At 34.5% G+C, this 27,549-nt stretch overlaps 2 long non-coding RNA genes across 2 annotated transcripts; one reads left to right on the forward strand and one right to left on the reverse strand.

Moving 5' to 3' along the window:
- Positions 1 to 937: 937 nt before the first annotated feature.
- LOC135848988 (uncharacterized) lies at positions 938 to 27,549 on the forward strand. Its single transcript, XR_010559470.1, has 3 exons — positions 938 to 1,003; positions 2,108 to 2,506; positions 26,875 to 27,549. It is a non-coding gene; the product is annotated as an uncharacterized LOC135848988 (long non-coding RNA).
- Positions 13,087 to 15,540, reverse strand: LOC135848685 (uncharacterized). Its single transcript, XR_010559411.1, has 3 exons — positions 15,356 to 15,540; positions 15,184 to 15,270; positions 13,087 to 13,526 (listed from the first exon to the last, which is right to left on the reverse strand). It is a non-coding gene; the product is annotated as an uncharacterized LOC135848685 (long non-coding RNA).

The following is a 27,549-nucleotide window of genomic DNA, read 5'->3' on the forward strand; positions in this document are numbered from 1 at the left end:
AAAACCGTAATTTCAATGCATACGTATTCAGAAAATTTTTGGATTATTTTTCAAATTTTGAATGAGCCTTGAGCTTAGCTTATGATTAAGTTGGCTTCATTTTCTCAATTTTATAAATTTAGTTCAAAATTCAGTTCTTTGATTCAATTAATTTTTATTTTATTGAAAATCTTTCAAAAATGCCAAAAAATATGGAACTTATGATTAAGCTATTTTCTCAATTTCATAAATTTAGGCCAAAATTCAGTTCTTCTTTGATTGAATCAATTTTTATTTTATTGGAAATCTTCCAAAAAATCCAAAAAATATGAATTTTTTGAACTGTGAAGAGATTTTCTAAACGAACATTATAAATTTGGCTGTCGGTTTTCCGAAATAAAATTTCATGTAGCTCCTTCAATATTGATTTTAGGCAAAAAGTGAAAAGAGCTTTTTTTGTTGCTCTCGACGAGTACTACAAGAACCGTCAATCAGTTTTTCAAAAACTGATGAAAAATTTTCTTTCCCCCTTCAAAAAAAAGATAGGCAACTTATTCTAAAAAATGAATATGACTCCAGAACCAGCATTGCATAAGGAGCAGGATACAGGTATCCAAAACCGTACTTTTCAAAATCTTGCTCATTTATTTTTATACATAAGGAATCGGTTAATTCGTTTTTAATTTTCAATTTTTTGTTTTTTTCATTTTTTTTATTTAATGGAGCCCAACAAATGATTGGGATCAAATGACCTCAACAAGACGTAGGAAAAATTTCAAAATTTGAGATCCATTTTAACCTCCCTGCCGCGCCTCAGTTAAAAGTTGAAAAAAAAGTGAAAATTTTTCAAGTATTTCGGTTTAAAAAAATAAAAAAGTAGTTCCGGTAGTTTGTTGATATCTAGTACTTGCATTACCTATAACTTGCATTATCACTTTCAAAGAAAAGTGCAAAATTTGTTTATGTCATGTTCAGAAGTTCTCAATATAGGTGTATTCTCTTTATTTTTCATCTCCTCAAGATGGTAAGTACCTAAAATTAGAATTGAACGACTTGAACTGATTTTGTTATAAAGTATGGTTTATTATTGTTTGAACTTTAATGAAATGGTTACCTGTTTGAAGTTTAGTCAGCGTAGTTGCAGTTACTCAGTATTTTATTTTCTGCAAGTTAGATTGTATGTGATCAAATGATAACATACTAGATCTAATAGGAATTTAGGGAACTGTTTGTTTCGCCGCGGACGTTTCGCCGCCGTCGAAAAAAGGTCATTTATGAAAAAGCGATCGTTTCGCCGCCACAGTGAAACATTAGGTACGTGATGAAAAATTGAATTATATTTTTATAAGAATGAGAATTATAAAATTAGGTATAAGTAGGCAGGAAATAGAAACATTATTCACATGTTTACGAGTACAAATGAAGGGCCTGATGGAAAAAGGGTCTCCTCGGCCGGAGGCCCTTTTTCCGCACTTAAGTGATTTGAGTTCCTTGAAGTCTTAGCTACCTAAGGTGTGAGTTTCAGTTCATGATCTTGTTCCTAGAGCAAGCTAAATGATGTTTTATTCATATCTGTTTGAATAAAACATCTCAAAACTATGTTTTTTCGAGGGAGCCCTTCTTCCATCAGGCCCTTCAAATTATGGGCAATTGCCTCTAAATGTTCACTGATTGAACGTCTGTCGTATTGTTGAAGTATTTTCAAAATTCGCTCGTCACATTCTCTGTATTTCATTCTTTTTTTTTTATCGGGACTGTGGCCAACTAATGCTCTTCAGAGAGCTAGATCGCGTCCTTTTTGGATTTGCCTCAGAGTGGAAATGAACTTCCAAAGAAATGGGTGTGCACCCAACTCATTTTGCAATCGGCGATTTGCAGCCTCGGCAAAATTTCTTGTATGAACAGCCATGTATTACGCATCTACTTCTCATTCAGTTCATTTCATGTATGAACAGATGTGTATTGCATAATGTATCACTGTGGCGGCGAAATGATCGCTTTTTCATAAATGACCTTTTTTCGGCGGCGGCGAAACAAATGGTACCCAGGAATTTACTATGATATGTAGCTAGCTATAAAATTACCGTAATATAATCTTTCAAAGTGCCTAAGTAATATGTTGATACAGGTCTTGAATAGCTGTAATCGATTGAATTCATTGGATCACCTCCTCCAGTATGAGCAGTTGACAGGATTTATTTTCCAAACAGTCCCATAATCTCGATCATAGCAATAACCATGAAGTTTCTGAGCTAATAATATTGATCTTGAATAGTTGAATTCTTGATTCTAGTAATTATCGGTAGAATGTATTACGATGAATACATTTAACAAAAAATGATGCAAGCGAGCTAAAAATCTACGAATTTCGGCTCAAGATTCTAGTACCAATCAGTTGAGTAATGAATGCTTTCAACACCAAGCGACATAGGTACAAAATTTGGTTTAGGAAACAAAATCCTATACGTTTATTACCACAGAACATAATAATTACAAATGGATGGATTAGAAACAAACGTTGAATTGGGTGAGTACGAGTATATTATTACTTAATTTATAATGAATTCAATTAGATAAGGTTGGTTCATTTTACCGAATAAGGTTTTAAGAAGTCTTTTTTTTTTACATGGATAGAAAAAAAATTCTCTTCAGAACAAAGAAAAGCAATTTTCGTAAAAATTTTTAATTGTGTTGATTTTGTTATCAATTTTAAATCCACACGACTTTGGCAATATTATCCTCAAATTTTAAGTAATTTCATTATCACCAAGTTTTTCTTTTTTAAAGGTGTTTTTAACGGTATGCCTTTACAACAAGTTTCAACGATCCCCCCTCCCCACCTCCAATTCACCGAAGAGGCTGGAGGAAAACTACTAATAGCGTTTTAATGAGTTGTTGGGTGGGATCGAAAGAAATGAAGTAAAAAAATGCGTTTTTTCGGTCGAATTGACATGGAATGACCCCAAAATGATCACACTTGTAAAGCAAAATTTCAGCATATCAAATTCATTTTGGGAAATATATAATCGAACGATAAAAAAGGTAGATAACCATTTGAACGATAATGTGGCTTAGTAACGGTAGTTTAGGTGGTAAGCACAGCATTTTTCAACTATTGAAAAAGGTTGTTAGCCCGATAATTTTCATTGATCAACACGATATTTTTCATCGATTAGCAAGAGATTTTTCATTGACAATAAATGAAATTGATTGATTGATTGAGAAATGAATGCAAATTTGGACGTCAATCTTTTTGATACACAGGTATTTTGAGGCGCTGAATTTATTTTTGTCGTTATTTTGGTTCGAACCTCGAATGGGGGCCCCAGGAGGATGGTGCAAAAGGGTAAATATTTTGGAAAAGTCGAGTAGGGTATTGATATGTACGTTTTTTGGGCTCCCGAATTCATTTTTGATGTTATTTTCGTTCGAAACCCAAATGGGGCCCCAGAAGGAGGGTGCAAAGGCCATCGAATAGGTAAAAAAAAAATAGAATTTATCGTAATTTCATTGAAAATCTGTGATTTTTCCAACTCCAATTAGGGGAGAATCGGGACATTTCGAGAAAAAGTATTAGGCTCAAGTGAAAATTTACCGAATTTCAACTCTACCTTGGCAGAAAAATCCATCCCATTGGGTCAAAAACATAAACGAGGTCGTCCGGCTTCATCTCATAAACCTTTATTGAAATATGTACCTACTAGAACACTTCATTTTTCATTCACGCGCAAAAATCTTATACTTTTTGTCGTTCATTTATCCTTATTTATCGTGGACATCCCTTATTTATCGTTCATTCTGTCAAAAACTTCTCGTGGAAATTGTTTATTTTTTATCAGTGTTGCAAGAGTGGAGTAAGAGTAGGAGTAAGGAGTGCAAGGAGTGAGAATTTTTGAAAGGAGTAGGAGTGGAGTTGGAGTGTTGTCAAATCAAAACTCCTTACTCCTCTTTTTTCCCCTAATTTTGTGACTAAATTACATCAAAATGTTGCTGTTACTCACGTATTTTCAGTATTTTCAATTTTTTCAGTTGTTTATTTTACTGTTTTTCTCATTATTATCATCAATGATACTATTTTATCAATTATTGATATACTTTTACCATCTTTCACCTTTAATTTATGGATATAATCAATCACTCAATATCTGTAGAGTCAAAATTCCTGAAAAATAATGAAAAACAATGGGAGTAAGGAGTGGAGTAGGAGTGGAGTAAGAGTGTTGACATTTCCTTTGGAGTGAGTAAGGAGTGAGAGTAGTGCTGAAACCACCACTCTTGCAACACTGTTTTTTATTGTTCTTACCATCATATATATCGTGGATACCACCTAGGTAATTTATCGTTCGTTTTTTAAGAAATCGTGCAATATATTTTTTTATTGTGAAATACACTTTTTTATCGTGCAATCCTCTTTTTCATCGTGAATACTTATTTATCGTGATAACCCACTACTGTTGATATAGTTAATTTATGCATAACTGTGTTAGAGAGAGAGAGAAGAATCCCTTCCTATGGTGATTAAATTTTTCCTAATATTTCCTAAGGGAGAAATATTAGTGTTAGTTGCCAAGATAGCTCAATTGAAGAGGCTTTTAAAAGACGTTATGCCAAATTAGTATATACAAAGTTATGTAGTAAAATATGAAATGATTCAGAAATTACAACAAATTAAAATCATTTTATTAAAACGTAATTTACATAAACAACTTTTATTCTTATGACTAACAATACAGGTTGCCTATGGACCGTTTTAAGGCAGAATTAAACACTTTTACATCTTAGTACAATTTTAAAGCAATTGTTAAATCGTAACTATAAAAGCCAAAGAATAGTTACGATGAGTAAAATGATACATTTTCCAAAGAAACAAGATGTAATTTTGCCTAACTCCATTTAATAAATAAAAATAACATAAGTTATATTGGTCAAGTCTACAGCCCTCAGAGATTGTAAACCAGACTAGTGTTGGGCAAATTCGCGAATATTCTTTTTTTGCTTGCGCATGCGCAAGAATATGCGCAGATTCTTGCGCATATTCCGCAGATTCTTTTCAAAAAATTAGAACATTATTGCTTAGTTTAGAGATAATCGGAAACTTTCCAAATTTCCATTGAAAAGGTTTCAAATTATTAAGGAAAATTGGAAATTTATAAAGAAAAGTTGATGTAAAACTTGTAAATTGTGGAAAATTGTAGAAAAATCTTCAAATTTTTTGAAAAAAGTCATGATTTTTATTTTTTTGAGAGAATATTCTCAAAGCATTTGAGAATATTCGCGAATATTCGCGAATATTCTCAGATTATGCGCATTGAGAATATTCTCAGGCCAACACTAAACCAGACCATTAACACTAATTAATCGCTAGGATTAGATTAGTGAAAAAATGATTAAGTTCATCGAACTTACTTACCAAACTGTACACGTTTTCTGTAGAATTCGCGTTATTCGAATAACGAAATCATTAAATAAAATATTATTAATCGTATATTTACATAATAATGAACGCATTACATATTCGGATATTAATGTGTCGTAAGTAAGAGATAAAGATAAATGCCGTAAACGAGGCGGCTATAACGTTGCAACGTAAATGCAACGTTGTCAGATTTGGTTCATTCGAACCGAACGTGGATACACTACAGTCTTCCCGGTGGCGAAATGAAATAAATGTTTCATTTATTTAAGACGTAATCGTTGAACTTCGAAGGGATTCGAATTTCGCGCTTCGGGCGACCAATTGTAGTGTCCTGGACTCTTGGACTCGAATGTTCAGTTGAGCTCGATGGTGCAGCTGGACTGCTCACATATCCCGACGGTTCCGGCGGCGGATCGTTACTTCGTATTTCAGGGATCTCAACGGCGGCAGGTTGAGGAGTCACGCTCGACTGAAATTCTTTGAGATGAGAACTATTTCGAGTATAGGTACGACCTCCTTTACTGATGTCGACCTCGGTACCTCGAGTTGCTACGACTGTCGCTGGCTCTGGGTCGAAACTTGGCGTGAGCTTGTTCGTTTTCTGCTCGTTTCGGACTAAGACCTGTTGACCTGGTACGAACCGGGTGGCGTGACGACTATCGTTGGCGTATATTTGACCCTTGTATTTCCGTAGATTTTCTCTATCTTCCATCTCGGGATCGGCTTGATAGTTTTGAATCGATGGAATTTGGTCACGTGGGCGGAAACGAAACACCAACTCGGCAGGAGCTACTCCAGTTGCGTGATTAGGAGTATTTCGCATCATGAGTAGAAATTTCTGGATTTCGTTTCTCCAATCCTTCCCCTCGATTTGAGCAATTTTCAGGGTCTTGAGGATGTTTCGGTTTTGTCTTTCTACGGCTCCGTTGGACTGCGGCCAAAACGGTGTTGAGTAAAACATACGAATGCCATACTCGTTGCAGAAACTTTCAACTTCGCTTGCGTGATGTTGCGGAGCATTATCGCACGTGATGATGGACGGGTAACCGTATCTAGCGAAAATTTCATGCAAGGTTTCAACGATGAATTTTGCCGTAGATGTCTTCGTGATTTTGATTTCGTAGAACCGGCTGTATAAATCGACTACTACGAAAAGGTAATCGCCTGAGGGTAACGGTCCCATGAAGTCGAAAGCGACTTGATCCCAAGGACGTTCCGGCAATAGACGACGACGTATCGGTTCGGGCGGCTCGAATTTCGCAACTGCTTGGCAGGCTGGACACGTTTTTACTTTGTGTTCGGCTTCAGCGTAAATGTTTGGCCACCAAACCTTCGTTCGAAGACGCGCTTTCAGGCTGACAATACCAGGATGACCTTCGTGGGCAAGGTCTAAAACACGTTGGCGTAACTGAGAAGGTACGACGATTCGGTCTCCACGTAGAATGATGTCGTTGTATACGCTGAGTTCACTGCTGATAGCGGTATAGGCAGCTGGCATTTTGGACCAATTGTTAGACTCGATAGCGTTACGTAGTTCGACGAATTCGGGATCATTCAGGGAAGCTTGTTCGATTTCTTTCAGCGTCATCAGCTTCGGAATGCTGGCATTGATGACAAGATGAATATATGACTCGACGTGATCGTGCGAACGGTCTGTACTGGATACTAGTCGACTAAGGGGGTCGGCGATATTGTTTTTCCCCGCTTTGTGGACCAACTCGAAGTCATATCCCTGCAAACGAAGGTGCCATCGCTGTACTCTCAAGCTCTGGTTTAGATCGCTTGACGTTAAGATCAGCTGGATCGGTTTGTTGTCTGTGATAAGCTGGAAGCGGCGCCCGTATAAGTAATAATGGAAACGCTCTACTCCCCAGACAAGGGCAAGGGCTTCCTTCTCCAGCTGAGAGTACCTTCGTTCTACGTCGGTTAACGTCTTGCTTGCGAAATCGACGTACTCAGGACCTTCGGCGCCTATTTGAACTAGGACTGCACCGAGCGCGTTTGGACCCGCATCGCAATACAGCTGTGTTGTGTATCGCGGATTGAAATTCTTCAGGATGCGGTCCGTGGTCAATTGAGCTTTCAGTGCTTGAAACGCACTTTCGTGTTCTTGTTCCCATTTGAAATGAACGTTTTTGCGCGTGATATCGTACAACGGTGCTGCGATAGCGCTGTAATTCGGAATGAAACGACGTACAAAATTAACGAAACCCAGGAAGCTTTCAACTTTGGCCTTGGACGTTGGTGCGGACCATTCCAAGATTTTGGCTCGTTTTTCGTCTGAAACTTGAATTCCACCTGGAACGATGGTGAAACCAACATACTCGATTTTCGTCGCGTAGAAGATGCATTTATCGTAGTTCAGCGTGAGACCATTTTGCTCGAGCAAGTCGATCACCTGATTTACATAACGGAACAGTTCTTCTTCTGAGTTAGCGTAAATGAAGATATCGTCGGCTGAATTGATTGCGAAACCAAGAAGCTTCAGAAGTTTGCGCAGGATACTTTGGAAAATACCAGGTGCGCATTTTATTCCAAACATGAGACGTTTTGAACGGAATAAACCTCGATGCGTTATGAACATTGTAATCACCCTGGACTTAATCTTGAGTAAGATCTGGTAAAATGCACGGCGTAAATCGAGACGGGCGAAACACTTTGCGCTCTTAACAGCGGCGCGAATATCCTCCATCGTTGTGAACGGATAATCTTCAGTGATGATCGCTTTGTTTGCATCACGCATATCGACACAAATACGAATTTTGTCGTTATGGTGTGAAATTACCATATTCGATACCCACGGTGACGGAGTATCTACCGGCTCGATGATGTCGTTTTCCAGCATACTGTCGAGTTCCTCGTCGATTTGATCTCGTAGATTGAGCGGTATGGGTCTAGGTTTCTGTCGATGCGGCGGTACGGACTCGTCGATGGGAATGTCTATTTCAACATCCTTCAGTAAACCAATCCCTTGGAAAACTTTGCGATTCGGTGAAATCGTCGAAGTTACGGCGTTAACGTTGGACTGTGGTATGCGAATCTCCAACACTCCAAGATCAGTCGCTGTTTCTCGAGACAATAACGCTGGTACATTGTCCTGGTCGACGACTACGATTTCGGCCACTAGCGAACGATTACCAACACAAATTTCTGCGGAGAATTTGCCAACTATTGCGAGAGGCTCCGAAGCACCGAATGCAAATAGCTTTTTATTTTCATCGTTACGCACTTGAGACACGACTTTAACGTTGCGACTTTTCAACGAACACCAATCACTTTTCGATATGATGTTTTCATCAGCACCAGAATCTACGGTGAACGCAAACTGAACTCCTCCGACGGCGCAAGGAAGTTCTTTGGCACGAGCTTTACTCGAAACGTGGAACACGTAGTTAACCGTACTAACTTGATTTACCGATTTCTTCCCCGAGGCGGACGAATTTTCGCTTTTTTCATCAGACGACCTTGGCGGTTTCTTTCTATCACGGCGGCGCGATTTATTCTGAGGTTTATCCTCCTTCTGATTCTTCTTTGCGTGACAGACGCTATCGAAATGACCAATTTTATGGCAGAAACGGCATTCTTTTCCCACTGCTGGACAAGAATCATCTTTCGTACGATGTTTGGACGAACCGCAACCATAACAACTGATTTTCGAATCATTCGATCGTGTAGAATTCGACGACGCAATTCTATTTATCGAGTTTACTCCAGGTATGGACGCTGGTGTAGATTTCGGCTCAAACGCTGACAACTGTGACGACACGGTTTCGATTTTCTGAGCAATTTCTTGAATAGCGCCTACTGACAGTACTCTCTTTTCAAGACATTCTTTGCGTATTTCTCCGTTACAACATCCGGCGACGATTTGTTGACAGAGTTGAGCATCTTCGTCAGAGTACTCACATTTCGTCACTTGTCGTCGTAAACGATTAATAAACTGTTCGGTCAGTTCATCCGGACGTTGGATTATTTTACTGAACACATACCTTTCGTAAGTAACGTTGCTTTTAGGAATGAAGTATGCGTCTAAAAGCCTTATGGTCTGTTGATACCAAGTTTCCTCGTCGGATTTCGTTTCGTTACCAGGTATTGCATAATAAATATCTTGCAAATCCATACCACCTAGTGATAACAGGGTAGCTTGCTTCCGTTTATCGTCTGTGTATCCTTTCGAAAGAATATATAGGTCGACAGCTCGCTTCCATCGAATCCATTCCGAGGAAGCTGAAGTTGAGTGGACATCAAACGCTTTGATGTTGGATTGATCCATTTTCGAAAACGGAGTTTTACCACACAACACTGCACTGATAATTACGAAATTACCAGCACTTTAAAACTGTCTTTTTACTTTCACCGACTGCGCCATTGTAGAATTCGCGTTATTCGAATAACGAAATCATTAAATAAAATATTATTAATCGTATATTTACATAATAATGAACGCATTACATATTCGGATATTAATGTGTCGTAAGTAAGAGATAAAGATAAATGCCGTAAACGAGGCGGCTATAACGTTGCAACGTAAATGCAACGTTGTCAGATTTGGTTCATTCGAACCGAACGTGGATACACTACATTTTCCATCGCTTTCCTGGGCCTTACCAATACTAAAGGCATTGATGGAACTTAACTAAATGAGACACATTTTAATTCTTTGCCTATCTCGGAGATGCCCGGGTGCATTCCAAGATATCAAAAAGACACAATTTAATGATCATCGGATCCATGATCAAATTAAAAACGAATCAACCACACGCGACGGTGGTGAAAACAAAAGGGGTAGACCGCGAATAAAACTATCATTTAATGAAATATTTCTGCTCGGAAGGATAGAAATATTATAATTAAATACGCGACGGTACGGACATTGCGACGAGGTTACCATTTACTGCAGGTTAAGGAGCCAAGTGATTTTGGCGCTAAAAACGATTGTTTATATAGAAAAAAGGGTGAAATAGGCACCTCCCTTATGGTCACGTGGTGTAAAATAGACAGAAATGCTCGCGGTGTCGGCGAATCTCAAAGAGATGCCGCGACCTGTCAATAAGCGAGCATTCTTTGCAATAAATTTACATAATTAATTGCCTATTTTTTCCTATTTCGGACAATAAACGTCATAGGGGTAGCAGAACCCTGTCAAATAAATAATATTAAAAGTAAGAAGGGTTCTCCTACCTCTGACGTCAAATGTACAAATATTCGAGGATTTGTACATTTCTAGCTCTTTAAGATAAATACACACGTTTCCATATTATAAGGGGTAGATAAAGTAGGCATCCTTCTAAGGGGTACTTAACATAAATACCACCTTAGCAGGTGCGGGCCAACCACACTATGTCACTGTTATTGTGCTAACCCCCTTTTTTAAAGTAACGATAAATTGCGCCCATTCATTTTTCGATTTTTGATTAATTTTTGAAAATTCAAAATTACTCATTTTTGGTAAAAAATGTGTTTCATTATTCAATAATAATCGATTTTTCAAAAAAAGTAATTGATTATTTTGTATTTTATTTTGTTAATCATGTACAGTTACCAATTGCCTATTTTTTCTGAAATTGTCGATTCTTCTCAAATTTATAATTTCCACCATCACGAGCACTGGTTAACATGAATATGCAATAAGTTAAGTATACCCAAGTAGACCACTTTTTATATGTAGGAATAAATAATTACTTAATAGTAAGTAATAACTAAGTACCATTGAAATGATTTTTCTAAAATTTTATGTGCCTCAATTACCGACACTGATTGCAATGAATAATGAATATACAACGAGTTGCGGAACCAATTCCGGCAAAACTACCTCGGTAATTTTTTTTTAATCTAAAACCCGTTAACCAAAATTGATACTTAAGTTGACAAATGAAAAATTGATTTAAAAATGTAGGTAGGTACCAATTAAATTTTCAAAATTGGTACAAATATCAAAAACCAATAAGTACCAAAATTATTTTTAAATTGTTATTTCGGTATTTTCAATTTTTTAGATTTCATTTTTGAAGAAATTCAGTTGGAATTTGGAGTTTTTCCTTACCACATACATCACTGAAAAATCTTGCTTTTTTACCAAAAAAAAAAAAGTCAAAAATTGCCAAAAAAAATCTCACTTTTTTGAAAAAAACTGCTGAAAAGTTTAATTGACAATTTTTGCAAAAAAAAATCCAAAAAGCTTCATTTTTCTTACAAAAATTGCTTAAAAGTCTCACTTTTTCGCAAAAGTAGTCAAAATGTTGCTTGCTTGTCAGAAATTAAACAAAAAACTCATTTTTGCGATAAAAATTGCCGAAAAGTCATGCTTTATTACCAATAAAATGTTGCAAAATTTTTCAATTTATTGTCGAAAAGTACTTTTTTAGCTTTTTTTAAACAAAATGTTCTGGCTTTTTTGAGATTTTTTTCCTGTATTAAAATGTTTTGTTTACGTTTTGTAACTTTGTTGGTTACTTTTTGATCACTTTTTTGGACTTTGATGTTTACTAAAGTTTTTTTTTTTTTGAAAAAAATTGAGTACAAGCCCCTTAAAATATCAAATCACACATTTTTATACTTAATTGAGGAGAATACCGATACAAAATATCGAAAACCGAAATAAAATCCATGTAAATATGAAATAGGTACCGATACCGAAAACCGAAATTTTGAGATGGGAATTGAAAAATATACCAAATACCTATACTTAGTCCTTTTTATACATGAAACCGAAACAATTACCATGGAAATTTCATTGAAATGGTATCCGAACTGGTATTAAAACTTCCAAAAACTGGAAATGATTGGAGAACCGCTGGACTATTTTTTCTCAAAATGAATAGGGTTTTATTCCCAGTTGAAACTGGAAACCAGTAGGTACTTATAATTTGTAAAAATTTCAGCTCATTTGGTTCATAATTACTCGAGTTTTGTCCATAATAACACGCGATCTAAAAATGATAAAAATTAGTCCTGAAACTAATATCAAATCAAATCTAAACCTCTCTTTTCGCGGGTGTAATAATCTTAAAATTAAAAACACTCTAAAAAAAATAGAACAAAATCAAAGATTTCCAATTCTGCATAAATTGAAGTACCTTGATAAGTATATTATTATGTAAGGTATTTCAAGTTGATATTTCTCGAACGTGAATTTTAGCCGCGTGTGGGACATCCAGAAGGGGTGTGTCAGGGACTCTTAAAATGGCGCAATCCAAATTTTCGAATATAAACTATAAAATATACCTAGGTACCTACCTTGCACCTAGGTAGAAAAATTAACGAATTTGTTCCAAATTCGCTCAGGTTGACGATGTAGTTCAGCGTCTTTAATAATATATTGGGGCAGCAAAATTTTCGATCAAAATTTTAAAAAGTTGAGCATCTTAGACAGGAAAAAACGCATTTCCAAATATGTAGTTTATGGTTATAAGTAGATACAGCAGCGACGATTCGAAAAATTCTAAAAAAAAATTACCGGAGGTAGAGAATGCAACGAAATTGTAAAAATAATTTTTCAGCTTTTTCCAGATTTTGGACTTTTCTTTACAATTTACATTGATAAAATATGTATAAGTATTCCATCTTCAATGTTCTAATAAATAAAAAAAAAAAAGAAAGAAATAGATGAAAAGCCTTTAACAACTCACATTTTTTTTATGTTTATGAGTGCTTATTTTCACATAATCCGTCATAAATATGGTCCAAGTTATTCGAACGCTCAATAGTGATCAGGAAAATTATTGAAGTCGTTCATTCTACATGAAATGAAAATGTTTGCTCTAAAATTATTTTAATGATATCAAATCTACATCGTTTCAGGATACATCGATAAGGTATAATTATTAATATTATCATTTTGATATTATTCCATGGTTATTCATGCAAAACTGATATTTCCACAAATAAATTCAACTTTTCTGCGCCAATGCCCACATGTACTCGTAATTAGTTGGTGAATAATTATTTTCTCCTCGTTGTAATAAGTATAAAATATCCATTTCATGAAAGGAAATCCGAAATCCGGCTCTAAAGGCAGCAATGTGGCTTACAGTTACAGCCGTAATGAATCAGGCATCGATTTATGCAAATGTTTCAACGTAGATGAGTGATGGATTGCATATATGATAGGTAGGTCCGTAGCTCGTACTCGCTACATTACACAGAAACAATAATTATTTTATTACAAAAATTGTTCTAAAATTGGGGATTAAATTTATGATATACTTATAATCTTATAAACAAATACACAAAAATACCTATTACACAATTCAATGTATTGCTATCCCATGATTTTAAATTAATTTTTTTCGTAAAAGAACGCTTATTAAGAGAACTAAACTATAAGTGTAAGTTTTCCATTCGAAGAATTTCAGCGATGAGAAGAGACTAGAGAGTAAAAGAAAAAACTTTTCATCCGGCTCTCCGCAGGGAATAAATAAACACTAAAAAAAAAAAAAAGGAACTTAAAGAGAAAAGGAAACTGAAAGGGAAACGGCAGCTAGAAAATTTACAGACTCTTGCCAGTTGCCACGTGTCGCAATCCTGCGAACAGTCCTGGTAACCTATTTCAGTGACCTTATTTTGGCAAAAGCACTCGATGTGCATTTTCCAGGCGACTATTATTTTGAAAAAGGAAACATTTTATGGTATCATTTTCGAAAGCTACCGTTAATACCGCCCAGAAAAACAGATATATCCTTTTTGGAACGAACAAACGCATCGCTCGTAACGAAAGAGCCATCGCCATTCTCCATTCTGTGTATTTTATAGGATTATTTTCGGTTCTATAAGAGATGAGAAAATGATTAAGTTGACTGTATATTATAGTACGAGTAAATATGTATGTATAGCTCGAAAGTTATTTTCATATATTGTATATACAAGCGAAGCTTTTAAATGGGTATTCGATAAAAATTTAGGTAGGTGCTTTTTGGTGTACGTGAGTTGAGTAAAGTGATATCGCTGTCATTTCGGTTAATTAGGCTCGATAGGAGATTTATATTTAGATGAGAATATTCTTCTCTATGTGTTTCATCATTTAGTACTATAACCTATAACGCTTATTTTTTGAATCGGATGAAATTCAAACACGTGCTGTAATTAGTTATACTAATGCCTAATGGTGCCTATAAATTAAATTATTCATTTCCCTTCTCTCCACGTGTCTCTACTCATGATTTAGAGTACCGTGTGCAGGGAATCTGTCATTAATTACGCTATATAGGTATGGACTATAGACTGAGAATGAATAAAAAGCTTGGCTCTTTTCTATTAGAATTGAATGACCTTTATTGAAAACGATCCGATTGTAACGAATGATGCAACTTTATAACAAATGTTATTCAAAGAAGAAGAAAAATGAAAAACAGCCTTTTCCAAAATTTTCAATTTTACGTATATCTTCTCGGTTTTCACCTGATGAGTGATACAAACAACTGCAATGATGCCGATGATCTTTTTCATTTTCACCAAAGTATTTCAGGACTTCAGGAGAATGTCTTTTTTCTTTTAGGGAAATAATATGCACGCCAAAAAAATCACACAACAATATGGGGAAAAAAGACAAAACTAGTGTTTTCAAAGATGAATTAAGACATTTAGAATGACCAAAGACCCGGAATGACAAAAGAAGGTGGTACTAACAACAATTTTTCTCAATGGATTCGATTTCTAGTCGAATTTTTCAACTTTTGCTTAAAGTAAGTGTCTTGAAAACAAGCTCTTCTAGGTTCTTCTGGGAGAACATTGATTACTGCTCACTGATTGTAAATAAATATTAAAATAAAATAATAATATCAAGTACTTACTCATGTTTCACGATTCATCTTCAGATCTTCTTCTTTTTTTGAGTGTGTCACAACTCTCTCTTTTAACGTGTTTTTTTTTTTTCATTTCTATTAATAGAATTTTTTTTCAAAAATCATCGTGTAGATTTTTGCGAATGATATAATTCTGAGTAAAATAAACCCAATTTGTTACCTAAAGCATATTTGGCATAGGTAGTTATTTTGAGTACAAATGCATAATTTTAAATGCACGTTTTAGACGTCTTGAGCGCAAATTCGTCTTATATTCACCAATTTTCTTCATTTTTCATTCATACTTTGGAAATTTTGGCAACAAATCTTCTTTTGGTAGGTATTTTAATAATGGCATAATGAAAAAAAAATAAATTCTGAAAAAAATTTTGATTAATATTAAACTAATTACAAAGTAGGTAATTACATAATTATTTTTTATTTTAAATCGAAAATTTTAATCTCTTTCTTTTGATTGGCTTAATTTTCTAGCCTTCCCTAGACGTTTAAAATGAAAAATCTTTTCAATTAGATACCCATATCGATCATTTTCTTTTTTTAAATACTTGATTCATTATTTTCATCAATTTATATGCATATAATTACTTAAATGTAAAGAATAAATACGTAGTACCTCATTTTAAAGATTGGATATCATAGCTTCATTTAGCGTAAGAATACTTGGAAAAATAAGTTCTTAAGGAGGAAACATTTTGAGTTGTACGGTTTCATCAAAATCAATCCGGAAGCGAATAAACGAATCGTCCTACAAAAAAATTACAGATGTATAACCAAAGTTGCATAGAGAATTAAATTTCCAACCCCATCATAGTGTCGTTAATTTTTGAGTTTTTCTCAAAAAACCGAAATTTCATGATATGTGCGAATTCCATTTTTCTGAAATTTTTTTAGATCTAACCTTATTGTTCCGAAAGTGCGATATTTTGCGATATTTTGACCAAAAATGTACCTACCTATAAGCATTTTCTGTGTTTTTCAAATATTGCACATTTACTTGTAAAATTTTTGAAGAATTTTTATAGAATAAAAATCATCTATTTTAATCGTGGAAAAAAAATTTTTGTCGTTTTTCAATTTGTTAATTTTGTCGTTCCTTCAAAAGATCATTAGTCGTTCAATTTATTTCTTCGATATCTTTCCTGTAATTTATTTACTCAGTTATCTATCGTTTAAACAGTTAGTTTTGTTATTGGATCACTTTTTTTTTGTGAACAGAATTATTCCATTGTGGAGGTGCTCTATTTTTGTCGCTCTTTTCCCTTTTTTATCCCTATAAGGTGTGAGAAAATTTTTCGAAAAGACTTGAATAAAATGATACATTTTTCTGTTTCAGAAAAAATATCGTTCAAAAAAAATTGATTCATCTTATTCAAACTCGAATTAGGCGTTTTTTAAGACACGATTGAGAATTGAATCAAAAAATTGGAACAAAATCAACAAAACAAATAGGTATTCGACGGTGTTTCTTGAAAAGGACCAATCTGTTCTTTTTTTAATGGTATATTTTATAATGCAGAATGCAGTTTGGCCTTTTTTAGGCCTTCCCAACTCCGGTTGATTTAAGCAGTTGCTGATGAAATTTCGATATAATTTTACAAAATCGACATTTTTTTATTTTGAATTGTCGTCATTAGGAACATTTATTTTAAACTGATTATTCGTGTTTCTTTCTAATCTAGATAGGTAGATGTATACCTATTAAGACGTATTTAACTGCTCAAAATATTTCTAGAGTTCACTGGTTTCGTTCACATTCACATCAACGTGACCAGGAAATAATGATAGGTATAATTTAAGAAAAATAGGAACGACGGCTCAATTAATTAGTGAGGTTAATCACATTGTTTCAAACGATCACGTCTTCTTTTTTTTTATCAAAGTTCAATAACGTAAAAAAACTAGTAGGTATAGGTACGAGTAGTATCAAAGTTTAACGAGTAGTTACAAATAGGAATTGATTATAACCGTAAAAATGATATCTACTATAAGAATATTTATATGTTTATGAGTTTATGACTGATGAAATCGATTAATTTTAGGTTAATGTCTTCTAAGAATTCCTAAAATTATAAGTGTATAAGTACATTTAGTCAGATCGTGTGGAAAAGTTTCGAGATGAATTTCGTTCAAAAAAAAATTAAAATATTACAAAACTTAGTTATTGACGGAATAAAATAACGGTTGCAAAACATTAGTGCGAGTGCATAAAAGTTTATGAAAATTTGTAAAAATTATCTAGGTATTACTTACCACCGTTCAAAAAGTTGTAAAAAAATTCACAGAAATATCATGAAAATCCAAATCTTTGTCGCAGGAGAAGGGAGTTGCATAACTGAGGCCATGTATTGTATTCTATTTCTTCCGAAATTTTAAAACCCGAACAGCACTGATTGAATTGAATGGTTGAATTTATAACAATTCTATACGCTGAATTAGGTACAAAGAGAAAAAATACCTATGAATATTATGTTAAAATCGGTTACTTCTATCAAAATTTAAAAAGCTCGAATTTGAATTCTCAAAATGGTATTCTAACTTTTTTATGATGAGAGCAAACAGGGCCGTACCGAAGGTGGCGATAGGGGGGAGCTCCCCCCTATAGACGTCCGAAATGGAAAAATTTGGCAAATTGGAGGTGGCAAAAAGGTCCTATAATTGAAGAAATGAAAATTTTGAAAATTTCAACTTGAACTCCAACACGAATAGTTGCCAAAAGGATTTTGAAATACCAACTGGAAAAATTCAAAGATTTTTCCAATAATTGTTTAGAACTTGAATTACACATTTTTCAGAGCTTTTTCCCTCGCTTAGCTCGGGCCAAACAAAACCCTTATTGTTCAAGGTTTGAATCGGAAAAATAAACTATCCGCATAAGGAAATTTTTTCTCTCAACGCATGAATTTTTAAAAGCTTTTGGCAGTTTTGGCCTCGCTTCACCCGGCCTCTTTGCTTTTATTCTTCAGGTTTAAACTTTTTTTAAAAATAATCATTAAAATTTTAAAATTTTGAAGCAAAAATAATAAACTCCTTCATCACACAAGAAAACATAGTTTTTATACCTCTTAAAATACTAATTTTCGAGAGCTTTTGCCCTCTCGCTTCGCTCAGGCCTGTTCGCGTCTCTTTTTCCATTTCAAGTTTTTCAAAAAAAAAATCATAAGTCCGAATTTTAAAGTTTTGGAGCAAAATAATGAACTTCTTATAAGTGACTCATCTCACCAAAAAAACATCATTTTTTATATCTCTCGAAGTACTAATTTTTGAGAGCTTTTGCCCTCGCTTCGCTCGGACTCGTTTGCTTTTTATTTTCAATTTTGAATTTTTTAAAAAATCATGATTTAAATTTAAAAATGCTCAAGTTGGTGTACTCATCACACAAAAAAAAACATCGTTTTTAAAACCTCGTGAAATACCGATTCTCGAGAGCGTTCCCCTCGCTTCGCTCGGGGTCGTTTGCATTTCTTTCTTGCTTTTTCAAAAACAATCATTGTCAAATTCCATTGTCTTACTTTTATGCCTCTTGGAATACTAATTTTTGAGAGCTTTTGCCCTCGCTTCGCTCGGACTCCTTTGCTTTTTATTTTCAATTTTGAATTTTTTTTAAAAAAGTCATCATTCGAATTCAAAAATTTTAAAGCAAAATAATAACTTTTTATAAGTTGCTCAATCACACAAAAAACATCTTTTTTATACCTCTAAAAATTATACATATTTTCGTCATTCACTTGCTTAAAAAAAGTCTTAGGATGTTTGAAGACATTGGATAGGTGAAAAAGTTGAATATAAAATTTTGCCTCGTCTACTCCCCTCTCGCCCTCCCATTAGTCCCATTTGCTTGAAAAATGTCCTGCTGAAAGTCCTTCTTGAAAAAATTTGAGTTGGAAATTTCAAAGCAAAAAATGTTACCAGTTGGCACTTTCATGCTCCCCCCCCCCCCCGAAAAACCACTTCGGTATGGCCCTGGAGCAAATGTTAATGAAGAGGCAATTATGTACTTCCCTTCAAGCAGCACCCACTTGACAAGAGATTTGCCGTTTAAGCCGAAATGCCGGTTGATTTTTGTAAATTTGCCGTTTAATAGGCGCGCAAAAACGACAGTAAATTTGCCGTAGAAAAAACGCCGGTTAGAAAAAGCTACTTTTTATAAAAACAGCCATTTAAACAGCCGTTTTTGACCAGCAAATGGCAGAATTTTTTATTCGCCGAACTGCTGGTTCTCACAAATCAGCTGTTTTTTATTTACCGATTATAGTGCACATGCGCAATGGGTATTCACAACTTCTTTTTAAAAAATTGAATAAAAGTACGAAGTGCGGTACATGTATACCGCTTGAAAACAGAAATATTCACCTTGCAATGATAGCTGCGTGGTTAGATCATTGGATCATCAAGCAGGAGTCCTGGGTTCAATCCCCGCTTAGGCTAGAAATTTTTTGTAGATTTCAGGGTTTTATTCAGCGATTTAATGCATTAGGTATTTAAACAGCTGTTTTAAACAGCTGATTTTTTCCTGGCGTTTTTTTAATGGCAAATTTACTGTCATATTTGAGCCGGCTTTTTCACTGGCTTTTTTTATCAGCAAATCTATTGTCAAGTGGGCAGTCAACAGCGTTGCTCAGTGGATGCGGACATGGAAGATTGCTGCAAATTTTGAGAAATCTTTACATGTCAATTTCTCCCTCCGCACTCACTCCTACTTGCCAGTTAGTATTAACGGTGCAATTGTGCCCTACTCTCACTGCACAAAGTACCTTGACATGCATTTAGATTCGAGGCTGAATTGGAGTCAACACATTGGTGCAAAAAAGCTCCAGATAAAAGAAAAAATGTGAGAATTATACTGGCTCATGGGGCGCAAATCAAGGCTAAGTCTTGAGAACAAATACCTTTTATACCTGGCAATAATCCAACCTATGTGGAGTGGCTCTATGGTATTGCATTTTGGGGCTGTGCCTCAAAATCAAACATACTGTGTACAACAATGCCAGAACATAATCATAAGAATGATGGCGGGGGCATACAGGTTTGAACGAAATGTCGACCTCCATGAGTACCTGAAAATGAGTTATGTCGCGGAGGAGATCTGCACTTCTGCAGGCAAGCCAAACGTCACGAGAGCAGACTTCACAAGCACTGCAACCCCAGCGCCATCCAACTTTTGGACAATCCGAGCAATACACGCAGGCTGAAGAGATTCAAGCTGTCCGACCTTCCAGCAAGGAGAATCACCTGAGGAAACAGAACAGTTCAGCTGTGGTGGAATCGTCGATGAGTGCTCTCAGCCGACCTGGTGATTTGAATTTTTGTGATTGTTGTATAGCTAAAGACCACTCCATTCATGAAACATGGTCAAAAATCAACTAAAATGGTTTTTCAACTATTCAATTTTGATTTAAAGTTGATTACACAGATCCTAATTTTTATATTTTTCAACATTAAAGCTGATTTTTTGAGAAATCTATGCATTCAATAAAAAAATAAGATGAGGAAAATGGAAAATTGTAGACCATCAAATTTCCTTTCTGCTCAAGCTTCAAAGTGGGTTATTTTTCTCAAAAATTTCAAAATTACTTACAAAAAAAACAAACAAACCTCAATAGGTACCAAAACAAATACCAATACTTACCCAAACATTTCTATAAAAACATAACATTTAAAAAAACGTAACAAAACCTTTAAATACCATTACCAATAACAAAACCAGTACCCAAATGCCTCAAAAACCATTACCAATACCCAAATACATATGTTCTGTTACCAGTCCCTGTGGTTGAGCTTGCCTCACTCCATATTTTAGCGCTTTTAAATCAGGTCGAAATAGAAGGAAATGAGGTTAACAACTAATATATGTAAATGTAATTTCTGAGAAAAATTTCAGTGTGATGTCCTTCGCCTCATTTCTTCAACCCAGTACTTTTTCAACTTCTTCTTCATTCTATGGTTGTTGTTAGAAATAGGGGATTTGCCTTTGCCCAATTTTTCGAAATCGTCTCAAACTGGTTTAAAAATAAGGCTCATCCACAATTAGGTACCAAAAACAACAAAATCGATTTTTGAGTCGTTAACTTTATTTCCTTATTTTTGGGCATCCCCCCTCCCCCCATGTGGCCCTTAGAAGGGTCCAATTGCAAATCCCACTTCATATTCGTGTTCTGCGAGTTCGATTCATAAGATAACGATACCCATATTGTCAATCTTATTTCGCCCCAAAATTGGGGGTGAGGGTGCATGTGGCCTCAAAATTGGGGTTTCAAGAAGTTCTAACCAATTATTTTTGAACGTTAAAAATCGAATACAGACTAACAGACTCACTTTCAGCTACCTACCAGTATCTTAAGACAATCAAATTTCAATTTTTTAAATTGGAAATGAGCAACTACCTCCGGTTGAGATCATGGCCTCAAATACTAAAGTGTTTAAAAACCCAACTCAAGTCATCCCAGATCAGAAACTAGATAGGTAGATGCATTTATCAACACCAATGAGAAAATTCTCGAAAATTGAATCTGAAAAAAATAATAATACCTTATCGTAGTCAAACAAGAAAAACTTTAAAAAATCAAGTTAAAACATAAAAACCTGAATATTAAAGAAAAAAAAATAAACATTTAAACTCTCTGGTAATGTTAATCATACGTCATTGTATTCGCATGTACATATATTTATTCGCTCCAAAAAGCATGACGTTGGTGCTATGTTTCCTTCTATTTGGACTGCGCGATGCGTTGAATCATTAACTAAAATAATTCATATTTATTCACACCAAACCGACTTTTATGCAATGTTAGTCTAGTGTGACAAATGGATTTCGAAGTACCCAAAAAGGTAGGTAAGCAGTAGTTTTCAACCAAAGCACATATCTATAGTAGGCACACATTCTGAATTCTGGCAGGACGTGCGGTATTCAGTGCGGCGTACGTATTTGTTAAACAATGCGACGAATAATTTCCAGCAACTTAATGAAATAAGTTATCAAAAGCAACATACAATCTGATACGCAACGTTTAACTCTTTATTTTGGAAGCTACTACGATGACGATCGATATTCATACAGCCAGGGTGGAGTTTGCGTGCTGAGGATTTTTCCTTTCGGTTGCGAATTTTAATTTGCAATATGCTGGAAAATTTCACGCTATACCAATAAAGATCACGGCATTAATTAGCGACAACGTTCGCATGAATTATTTACATCGGCGTGTGAGGCTTTTAATCGATTACAACGCAGCTTCACGTTTGGTTTTCTCGTCGTCGCTCAGCTCATCGGGCTTTTTCCAATTGTAGCTTTTCCCATAGGAAAAGTCTTCTTCGCTGTAGAGAGATATATGAACCGGCTTTAAATTAAGTAGAAACGAGGATACTTTTTTCACGTTTTAATTAGGCGAAGGCGAGTAGTTATTTTAAATGGTTATTTTGGGTTTTTAAGTAGGTGGCTGGAAGAAGAAAAAACAAATTATTTTGGTTTTATTTTTCATTTCGACATTTCCCTGTCTTAGTTTGCGAAGATTTTAACTTTCAAATTATTTATTAATTGAAATAAAACGGCGGTATGAAAAGAAATATGATGGCTAGAGTTGCGACGAGTTGAAAAAACTAGAAAGTCACATTTAAAATAGGCACCACAACACTATGGGATGTTGCGTTAAATTAAAATCTGGAGAATAAATTGACAGAAAAAATTGTTGAAAATGAGGTGAAAATTGAAAATTGATCAAATACCTACCTATTTTCATATACTGCTAAAATGATTAAAAAAAAAAAAAAAAAAAAAAAAAAAAAACTATTAAACTTTAAACGATAAAAATGGCAATAAAATGGTAATGCAGGAAAATTCAGTTTTGTAATCTTTTTTTTTCAACTAAGGAGATTTTTTTATTCAAGTATCTTGTTTTAAAAAAGCATTTACTCGAGCTACAATCTGATAGTGATTTGTAAATTGGCAAATTATTCGAGTATCTACATACTTAGTGATGGCGCATAGGATTCGGAGAAGAACTCGACTTGGCTAAGAGGTTTGACAACGGATTTGGCGAAGAATTTGCGACGAATTCTGACTGAATCCTTCGTTTAAATCTTTGATGAAAATCCAGTTAAAATATTTTTCAATTTTTGGTGAATTTTTAAAAATCAAATTTAACCCAAAAATGAGAAAAAAATCAAAATTTTACCAAATTAATTTAGAGAGCTGAAATTTGGGATATACGCTATTTTCGACCTGCCAAATCGATTGGAAACAATTTCAAACCATTTTGAGCAATTCTGGAGCCTCCAGCACATTTTTGAAACTTGAAAATTCCACAAAATTTCATCAAATCATACGCTATTAAGTTGACTGCTGGTAGGTTTGAGTCATTTTGTGGTCACCAGCGACTTTTTAAAAATTCTTGGAGCCTCCAGTAGATTTTTGAAACTTAATGGAGTTGCAAAGCTGAAAGTCATTCTGTAAACTAATTTTAATACGCTATGAAGTCGACTGCAAGTAGATTTCAAATTGTTTCGTGGACATCAGCGAGTTCTTGGAAATTACTAGAGCCTCCAGTAAATTTTTGAAACCTGCAATTTCTACAAAATTTCATCAAATGGATTTGGAAAGCCGAAAGTTGATTCGGATAGATTTTGTGACATTTTTTGAAAAACAGAAGTTTCTAAAAATTTTCTGGAGGCTCCAAAACGGATTGAAACTGCCTGGGATCCACCTCAGAATAATGCCAAAGATGGGGTGTCTCTTGTTTGGTAAAATTTTATGGACATTTTTGAGCATTGAAAAATCAACTGGAGGCTCGGGTAATTTCCAAAAAGTCGCTGGAGGCTCCAAAACGACTTGAAATCTACCGGTAGTCGACTTCATAGTCTATTAAAATTAGTTTACAGAGTGAATTTCAGCTTTCCAGCTGCTTTTTATGAAATTTTAAGTTTCTAAAATCTGTTGGAGGCTCTAGGAATTTTTGAAAAGTAGCTGGAGGCTCCAAAATGACTTGAACCAACCTGAAGTCGACTTGATAGCGCATTAAAATTGGAGTACAGAGTGAATTTTGGATTTCCAACTCTGTTATGGTAAATTTTTATGGAAATTTCGAGCATTGAAATATCTGCTAGAGGCTCCAGTAATTTCCAAAATTGCAGTCGACTCCCTGGGGTGTTGAAATTAGTTTACGGATTGAATTTTAGCTTTCCAACTGCTTTTGATGGAATTTTGTGGAAATTTCAATTTTCAAAAATCTGCTGAAGGCTCCAGAACTGCTCAAAATTGTTTGAAACGGTTTCTAATCGATTTGGCAGGTTGAAAATAGGATATATCCCAAATTTCATTCTTCTAGGTCAAATTTTAGTTCAATCCCATATCTCCAACCCTTAATTTCGGCGAAACAGCCGAAAAACGTAGGTTGACAAAGGTTAATGACCTCTTGCGGGAGTGGCAGACAAGTTGGAGCGTGCAACTTTGATCAAAATATTTTCGGGTTTACCGCGAATCGAGTTCACGTTTTAAATTGTCGATTTTCATTTTTAAAAACAATTTTCATTAAATTGACAACTTTGCCCCCTCCTTAGTAAGGGTGAAATCGCCATTTTGGGCAAAGCTGAACTGGTCATGCTGGTAGTAAATTTAGTGTAGAACAATTTTTGTTTGAACATTTCTCCTCTCGGACCCTCAAAATTTCGTTTTGAAAAATAAAATTTGATGAAGAATTCTAAATATTTGCAAATTTATTCATTTTCAATGTTTCTTACCAAATGTTTTGAAACTTTTTAATGTTGAATTATAAAAATAGATATCAGCCAAGCCATAGCTATTTCAAACAACCACGAGGTGCTTCACATAAATGACAAAATATCATCATTTACATTCAGAGGGGAAAAAGTTTCGAATTTTTATTCGATTTGAAAAATAGTAAATCCTGTCATACAATTGCTCCGGTTGATTTGTCATAAAGAATTACCTCGCATTCCAATAAGCAAGCTCACCTACTCCTGGGTAATTTCATACTTTCAAATACTTCGAAACAAGCTTCTTTTAGTTCTTATTCGCATATAACAAAGTTTTATTAAATTTAAGCGGATGACAAATTGACAAACTTAGGTGCTCAAAGTTCAAACTTTGGCAGCAACTTTTGAAACGCAATTTTTATTTAGGTATGAGAATTGAAAAAGAAAAATCATTTTTCCAACTTTTTCTTTGTCGAACAATTTGACGTGATTTGAAACGTGTGATTAAGTTAGGCACACCAAACTTGATACCATATACTTATAAATAATGTAACTTTCATTCTCCGCAGGACCGAAGTACGTGCTTTTCATCCCTCGACTCCCTTTCTCAATGCTTACACTCTATGAAAGCTTCTAAAATGGAAAAAAGTTCAATCAGAATTCAATAGATGGCGTTATAGGTTCCAACTTCCAAGAAACAAGTATCAGAAAAGTTACTACCTACTTGTATAGGCTATGAGAGAGAATCCGTGAAGCGAATATCGTGAAATTGTTGTAGGTAGGTACTGGAACTTGAAGTTGGGTTGTTGATTCGCTAACACGAATTAACACCCGCATAATGATAATTCCCTTTGCGTGCTGGAATGGATTAAACTATAGGTAGGTACTACACATTCAGTGCGAGAATTTTATCGACCTGTGTGACCAGCTTATACACACAAGGTAATATCAATATCTAACATGGAATTGTTTCCTTGTTTCTATTTTTTTTGTAAAAACAACAACAAAGGTCGATTAAATTATAGTATTTTTCAAATAGGGGATTAAAAACAAAATGCAATGCACAGATAACAAATCGATCTGAATATGCATATAAAATAAATAAATCAAATAAGGTTGGTGAAATATCATCTGTTTGGAATTTATGGAAAAATTCACTTCCCCTTATAATATTCATGTATAGGGATGTTGGTTGACGATGACCCAGTACCCTGAATTGAACTGTATCTGGGCCTAATTCAATGCTGTTATACACGTGAACCTTTTGTATACTCGTACACACGAACATTATGATATTTTCTGAACACTTTGATGAAAGCAGAGAGAATGTTTTGTGTTATTTTTGACGTAAATAGTGACACGTGTTTGATGGTTCTTTTCTCTTCTCTACTCCATGTTTTTAGGCAATTCATAGATATAGTAATTAAAATCATTTGAGGGAAATAACTACACATATTTTTATACTTATCATTGCTCGACTGGCTGATATTACCACAGAGTAAGAGATAATATAAGATGATTGAGTGGTGCCTAAGTAATTAAAGGTTCAATATTCTGTATTGATAATTTGAGAATACAACAATCCAGATGTTTTTAAAAAGACAGACACTTTGGTGTACCTACCTACCTAGTACATATAAGAAAAATATGAACATGGAACCTATCCCTTATGTATAGATACGAGTATGTACCTACTTTACAAGCACCGTTTATCATTATTGGCCGATGACTTTGCTTTTGAGAGAATATATAGAATTACTTCCTTGTGATGCTGCATTCTCTTTGTTATGTACTTACTTATGCTATAGTTACTCTTCTTACTATATAAACAAAGCGGATAAAATTTTTCACTATTATACATTTGTGCGGTTATATGTTGTAAACAAGGCGTATTGCTTGTTAACAACCATATTAAATGTTTATCGTGTAGTCATGCATTCTGGATATACTTATTTTTTTCTTTTTCCTTTTATTTAGGTCGTATGCGGTGACCTATAAGAACGTGGAGATTTGTGCAGCGTTTATTTCAGTACAAATTATCTCGAATATGTATATTTTTCTGTTCAGATGTACTAAGTATGCATATAAAGTTAGCATTATAAAGCGCAAAGAGAAGCGAAAACCGAGTAATTTTTGTTTAATTAAGAGTGGAAGGAGGCATCGGCCATGGCCATACAATTAACTCGTTTAAGGTTGTTAGAATGTAAAATGGTACAAGGTTACTATACGTTAAAGATAAATATAAATATCTATTACCTTGTTTCGTACCAAAATTATTAGTGTTTATTTTTTGCAAAATTTTACTCATTTACATTGTGTAGGTAGGTACTTGTCAGGTCATCTTGAGCACCCAGCTTGCAGTGATAAAGAAAGTTGTCACGTTTGTAGGTTGTGATGATCAGGATCATCTAAAATAAAAAATAAATAAAATACTAGGTTCTAAAAATGGGATAAAATAGAACATTTTGTTCGGTGAGTAATATAATCCAGACGAAACAGTGACGTAGTGGAGGGGGGGCAAAAGTAAATATATTGGAAAATGTATTTCGATTTTTTTTTAATAATAGGTAATTAATTTAATACACTATAAATTAAATTAATAAATTCAAATTTGTATTTCTATAGAAATAAATTACTTATTAAATAATTATT

The sequence above is a fragment of the Planococcus citri genome, chromosome 5 (genome assembly GCF_950023065.1).
Source record: "Planococcus citri chromosome 5, ihPlaCitr1.1, whole genome shotgun sequence".
Classification (NCBI taxonomy): Eukaryota; Metazoa; Arthropoda; class Insecta; order Hemiptera; family Pseudococcidae; genus Planococcus; species Planococcus citri.